The sequence below is a fragment of the Phyllostomus hastatus genome, unplaced genomic scaffold (assembly GCF_019186645.2).
Source record: "Phyllostomus hastatus isolate PE091 unplaced genomic scaffold, TTU_PhHast_1.1 phas_contig_86, whole genome shotgun sequence".
NCBI lineage: Eukaryota > Metazoa > Chordata > Mammalia > Chiroptera > Phyllostomidae > Phyllostomus > Phyllostomus hastatus.
The window spans coordinates 69,771,591-69,779,080 of NW_025333977.1; positions in this window are offsets into that span (position 1 = coordinate 69,771,591).

Here is a 7,490-nt window from a genome sequence, read left to right on the forward strand (position 1 = left end):
ATTTGTTTATTTTTTCTTTTGTTACCCTTTTCTGGGGAGATATATCTGATAAAATATTGCTATGAGCAATGTCTGAGATTTTGCTCTCACTGTTTCCTTGTATGAATTTTATTATTTCAGGTCTAATATTTAAGTCTTCAATGAATTTTTAATTTATTCTTATGTGTGGTGTAAGAAGGTGGTTTACTTTCTTTTTTTCTTTTTGTCTGAATCTGTCCAATTTTCCGAACACTGTTTATTAAATAAACTATCTTTAGCCCATTGTATCTGCTTGTTTCCTGTGTCAAATATTACTTGATTATAAAGTTGTGGGTTTATTTCTGGGCTCTCTATTCTGTTCCATTGATATGTGCCTGTTTTTATGCCAATACCATGTTGGTTTGATTACTATAGCCTTATAGTATAGTTTGGTATCAGGGATTGTGATTCCTCCAACTTTGTTCTTTTTTCTCAGAGTTACTGTTGCTATGTGGGGCTTTTTGTGGTTCCAATAATGCTTTTTTTAAAGTATATTTTATTGATTATGGTATTACGGTTTTACCAATTTTCTTCCTTTATTCCCCCTCCTCCCTGCACCCCATTCCCCCCTTAGTTCATGTTCATAGTTATGCATATAAGTTCTTTGACTTCTCTATTTCCTATACCACTCTTAACCTCTCCCCATCTATTTTATGCCTACAAATTATGCTTCTTATTTCCTATAATGCTTTTAAAAGAATCCTTAATTGTAAATGCATTTTTAGGGCTTTGTGATTACGGAGAGAAAGTTTTGGTTTGATAAGAGATATGGATCATTTAGAGGAAAAACATAGGGGAAATAAGAAAACATAAGATAATAATAAATCCAGTGAAAGCATGATAGGTGGATTAGAGCAGAAAGAGGAAAAGGCTGTGTGAGACTGAGGTTGGTGAAGAAGAAAGTAGCAGGTATTTGGGTCTAGGTTCTAGAGAAATAATAGTGCTTGACACAGTATTGCATAGAATTAATGATCTGAAACTATTCCCAGTGATTGGTATGTTATTAATGTTTAATATAGATTTGCCCCATTCCCTTCATGTTACCACCAGCATATGCAATCAAACCCATCTCTCACTTCTTATATATGCTCAGTGATGCTCAAACTGGGAGAGGAAGAATAGGTACAATTTGAACAGGCAAGCTGCATGAAGAGGATGTTGTAAAGGGTATGAGCAAAAACCAGGAGATGCATAGTAAGAATAAATATATCGGTAAGGTGGGGAAAGAGGGAATACATCTGGAGAACCTACACAGATTCTAAAAGAAGTCAAATCTGTATTTTGGTTCCAGAAGCTCAGAAGCCCTGAGAACTTAAGAGTTCAGGGGTTGTTTCGTAATCCTGTGTTTTCTACATTTTTCACAGATGCACTTTCATTAAACATTGTTAAGATACAAAGCTCTCTAAGACATGAATTTAGCCACACCAGTTTTATCATGTTAGTTTTCATACAAGATCTAGGTTTTGTTTTGGTTTTGTTTTGTTTTTATGATAGAATAGCTTAGCTTCTCTGCATATTTTAATATGATGTAAAGAAAGTATACTCCCAAATGTCATCTTGCATGCTGGTGCTCTGGAGCCTGAAACAGAAAGAAAATGTTTGAGTCATTGCCATAGCCTATGGTTATTTTCCAGTTTCCTTTCTAACATGTGGTCATTAATGTGCTATGATAAAACATATGGCTCTGTAGTTTAGCATCGTTGCTTGTTATTAAAGAACTATGAGTGTTTAAGCATACTTCAATCTCCAGAGTAGGTATTTTATGTTCCCACTCAACATTCCTGCCTATCTCTTCTCTATATGTATACACTCTGGCCAGAAATCAACTAAACTTTCTCCATTTTTCTTGGAATGTGACTCAGTGCCTTTGTACCTACCATTCTCTCTTCCTGGCATGTCCTTTCCCTCTTCTGTAACTGGGGATCTATGTCTCACCATTTATAATTTATTTAAAATTTGGGAAATTATGTAAAATCTTTGCTGAGTCTCTTGGGCTTAATTAATGAATTGCTCCTTTGGGATTACTAACTCCTCACAGTATTTTTCTAGCACTTTGATTTCAGTGATATCTCAAGTAATTGTCATACTTTCTCAATGCAGCACTCATGTAATGTTATTTTTCTAGGAAAAACACTTTAATGTACACACAGTTTTTTAAATTTAATCTTTATTGTATTTTTTCCATTACCATTTAGTCCCTTTACACCCTGACCCCCAGCAATCACCATGCTGTTGCCATGTCCATGAATCCTTTTTCCTTTTGCTCCATCCCTCCACCCCTTCAGCTCCGCCTGCCCAACCCCAGCTGTCAGTCTGCTCTCCATCTTTGAGTCTGTCCCCATTTTTCTTGTTAGGTCAGTTTGTTCATTAGATTCCACATACAAGTAAAATCATATGGTATTTATCTTTCTCTGACTTGCTTATTTAACTTAGCATAATGTTTTCCAGATCTATCCATACTGTCTCAAAGGGTAAAACTTTCTTCTTTTTTACATCCAAGTAGAATTCCATAATGTAAATGTCCCATAGTTGTTTTATCCACTCATCTACTGATGGACACAGGCTGCTTCCATATATTAATGATTGTAAATAGTTGCAATAAATATAGGGGTGCTTATGTTCTATTGAGTTAGTGTTTTGGTCTCCTTCAGATATATTCCCAGAAGTGAGACTGCTGAGTCAAAACACAGATTCATTTTTAATTTTTTGAGATATCTCCATACTGCTTTCCACAGGGGCTGCACCAGCTTCATTCCCACCAACAGTGCAAAAGGGTTCCCCTTTCTCCACATCCTTGCCAGCACTTGTTGTTTGTTGATTTATTTTTTAATTCTATTTTATTAATTATGCTATTACAGTTGTCCTGATTTCTCCCCTTTGTCTCCCTCTACCCAGCACCCCTACTTCTTTAGGCAATCCCTTCAGCATTGTTTATGTCCATGGGTCAAACAAATTCTTTGGCTACTCCATTTCCTACACTGTACTTTATATCTCCCTGGGTATTCTGTAACTACCTATTTGTGTTTCTTAATCCTCTTACATCTTCACTCATTCCCCCATACCCTACCATCTGACATCCATCAAAGTGCTCTTTGTATCCATGATTCTGTCTCTGTTCTTCTTGTATGCTTAGTTTGTTTTTTAGATTCAATTGTTGATAGATAAGTATTTTTGCCATTTTAGTGTTCATAGTTTTAATCTTCTTTTTCTTAAATAAGACCCTTTAACATTTCATATGATAATGTTGATTATGAACTTTAGTTTTTCTTCTCTGGGAAGCTCTTTATCTGCTTTTCAATTCTAAATGATAGCTTTGCTGGGTAGATAGCTTTGCTTGGCTGTAGGTCCCTGTTTTTCATGGCATTGAATATTTCTTGCCAATCCCTTCTAGCCTACAAATTTTCTTTGGATAAATCAGCTGACAGTCTTATGGGATCTCTCCCGTAAGTAACTAACTGCTTTTCTATTGCTGCATTTAAGATGATCTCTTTTTCTTTAACCTTTAGTGTTTTAATTATGATGTGTCTTGGAGTAAGTGTCTTTGTATCCATCTTGTTTGGGACTCTCTGTGCTTCCTGAACTTGCATGTCTATTTTCTGCACCAAGTTAGGGAAGTTTTCTTTCACTATTTTTTCAAATAGAATTACAATTTCTTGCTCTTTCTTTTCTCCTTCTGGCACTCTTATGATGTGAATGTTGGAATCCTTGAAGTTGTTCCAGAGGCTGCTTATACTATCCTCATTTTTTTTTATTCTTTTTTCTTCTGGTTGTTCTGATTGGTTGTTTTTTGGTTCCGTATGTTCCAAATCATTGATTTGATTCTCAGCTTTATCCACCCTACTGTTGTTTCCCTCTAAACTGTTCTTTTTTTTTCTCTTTTTTTTATTGTTGTTTAAGTACAGGTATCTCCATATTCTTCCCACCTTCCCACCCCCTACATTCCACCCTTGATCCTACCCCCTTATGGCTTTGTCCATGTGCTCCTTTATACATATTCCTTATCAGTGTATGCTTCATTTCTGACTGGATATTTTTTATGCTGCTGAGGTCCTCACCAAGTTCCTTGGGTATCCTTATAACCAGTGTTTTGAACCCTACATCTGATAGATTGCTTATCTTCATTTAGCTCTGTTTCTGGAGTTTTGAGATGTTTTTCCATTTGGGCCATGTTTCTTTGTCTCTTTATTTTGGCAGCCTTCCTGTGTTTATTTCTATGTATTAGATGGAGCTGCTTTGACTCCATGTCTCAGTAGTGTGTCTAATGTAGTAGGTATCCTGTAGGGTTCAGTGACACAACCTCCCCTATCATGTAAGCCGGGTACTTAAGGTGTGCCCTTCATGTGGCTTGAGGATACCCTCTGTTGTAGCTGAGCCTTGGTTGCTGTTGGTAGATCAATGGGAGGTCCATGCCAGTCAGCTGTAAGGACTGGCTTTGACCACTTACCACCAAACTCCATTGTCCATGGATGATCAGCTGTGCAGGGGCAATGTGGTGGTGCTCTGACATGGTCTGTAGCTGTCCACTGGGTGTGCTGGTCTTTGGATTTCCCAGGTGGTGCAGGCCAAGGTCAGACACCCCAGTGTTTTGCCCAGGACCACCCTGACTGAACTATAGAGCAATCAGATGGTTGTTACTTGTGCTGGGCTTAGAGATTCCCAGAGGAAGCCAAGCTGTGAATCTAGTCTGGGTGTTGTTAGTGCCAGACCTGGGGCTCACTGAGGCCAGCTGTTGCTTGTTTGGTAGGACTTAGTAAGTTGTGAAGCATGCACCAAGACTAGCTATTCCCATGGAAAAGCAGCTTGGGTGAGCCCATGATTTGGGTGTGGTGGAGTCTCTGAGGATCACCAAGGTGGGTCAAGAAATGTTAGCCAGGTTGATTGAGTCTCAGATATGGCACCAGCTTGCTGCCTCTGTGGGGGAAGGGTTTAGAAAAAGGGATAATGGCTTCTGCTCACCTCAATGCCAGACACCTTAGTTTCTCCCTATATACCATTTTTGCCTCTCAAGCTGTTGCCCTGGTGCTGGAGCTCAAATGAAGTGAGTCTGAGTAGGTGAGTCCGTGTGTGGGTTCTTTAAGAAGAACTGCTTGGGGCTCCAGAAGTTTCTTCCACTGACTCAATCCACACTGTTTTTTTGCAGACAGAAGTTGTTGGGCTTATCTTCCTGGCACTGGAACCCTGGGCTGGGGGCCCTGGTGTGGGGTGGGACTCCTTGCTCCCAAGATATCCCTCTCAAATTATTATCCACCACATGTAGGTAAGGGACCAGCCCATTTCATGTCTGCCCCCTCCTACCATTCTGCATGAATATGGTTTCTTTAATCCTGCAGTTGTCAGATTTCCATTTGACTTGATTACTGATGGTCTGAGTGGCAGTGGTTCTATATTGTAGTTGTAATTTTGTTTTTTTATTTTTTATTTTTATTTTTTTAGTTGTAATTTTGATGTGGTTGTGTGACAAGGTGAGCCCGGTCTGCCTATGCTGTCATCTTGACCACAAGTCAAGATGTGTACACACAATTTTAAAACTGAAATTATTTTATTGTTAAAAAATCTTCATACCATTTTCTCCAACATTCCAAAGTTAAATCTGCACTTTTTTATTTAAAAACTTTCTTTCTCTCTTTCTTTCTTTCTTTCTTTCTTTCTTTCTTTCTTTCTTTCTTTCTTTCTTTTTCTTTCTTTCTTTCATTTCTTTATTTCTTCTTCCTTTATTTATTTATAGAGAGAGGTGAAGGGAGGGACAAAGAGGGGAGAGAAACTTCAGTGCAAGAGAGAAACATTGATTGGTTGCCTCTCACATGTGTCTCAACTGAGCACTGAACTTGTAACCCAGGCATATACCCTGATTAGGAAATGAACTGGCAACCCTTCACTTTGCAATGCAGAATGATGCCCAGCCATGAGCCACACTGGTCAGGTAGAATCTGTATATATTTTATATTCCTATTCTAAAGATTCTTTAGGGTTACCTTTAGCCTCTGGTAGTGGTGTTTAAGGTCATGTAACATTATTTTTATCAACCATGCTGGTGATTTAGGCAGTTTTACCTTTAAAATTAATAGAATAATTTTGAGATATGTTGAAGAATACCAGAATATTTATCTTACTTTTCTATTTATTAAATTCTTGATTTTTTAAAAATTGAATTACATGTCACTAGAAATTAAGCAGCTTCCTTCAGAAATTTTCTGAAATGGCCAAATGTTTAGAATTTGCCTGACAGTCTATCAGGACCTATGTGTTCCCACTAAACTCTTTTAACTTTGAAACTTCTATGATCTTTTTTGAAATTTGGCTATTTCTACTGCTTTACAGCATGACCTGTAATGTGACTGCTGTTGACTGCATATTGAACTGCTATTCTAGGGCTGCCTTATAATTTATATTTTTTGAAGACAGTTAAATCAACAACTATTCAAATTTATGGTCATGTTCAATAGTTTCACCCTCATGCTCTCTCTCCAACATTTTATTTTTTAATTTCCTTTCTTGGAGGAGAGTTAAAGAACTTCTAGTGCTTCACAAGGATCAAGGAAAGAATACAGGGATTACAAAGAGAGGCCAATGTAAAAATTCTAAACTGTTAGGGAATGAGTTCCCAAGATTTTTTTTCCCCTTAACTCTGAAGCTTATTTCATCAAGAGAAGGGAAGAGGTATTGTTTTTTTTTTTACTTTGCCCCCAAAAATGTAGCATCAAGGGGGGTTTCAACATGGCTGCAGAGCAGGTGAAGACTACACTCCTCTCCTCCCAGTACCAAACTGGATTTACAGATTCATGGTAGAACAATCAACCTGAATGAGCAGCTGAAAGACAATTGAACAGGAGTATTATATCTGAGGATTTATAAAAGAAGCTACATAGGGACTGGTAAGAAGGGCAGAGACAAAGAGAGGGCTCACCCCATGTGAGGTGTCCAAGAAGCTGGAGGCAATACATCAACCGCAAAAATCCCTTCTAAAGAGTACAGGGTCTCAACCTCATGATGGGACCCCAGACCCAAAGTACCAGGGCCAAGGAGTGGAGCCCATATAACATCTGTAGTGAAAATCAGCAGGGACTCTATCCATCAGGAAGTTGAAGGAGTTTGCTACAATAGAATCCCAGGTGCTTTCCCAAAGGACCAACACACAGGAGCTTGCTTTCAGCACTCATCTGGGGCTCTGGGAAAGGGAAGTCTACTCAGATCATATAGGAGTCATGAAGAGAAGACATGGGTGGAATGGCCCAAAGAGAGATTCAGAGGGTCAGCTACTGAAGTCCCAGTCTTGAGTCCATCTTCCACGCTGCCCTCAGGCACCATCTTCCCAGAGTTGGGCTCTTCTATTTTTACAGCATCAACCTAGGGGTACATTAACCCAATCCTCCAAATACTGGCAACATCACCTTATCAAGCTTAAATCCAGAAGAATGGACTGTAGGCTGCACCCAACAGGGACCTCTGGTGTGCCCTTTCTCTGAAGAAACTAT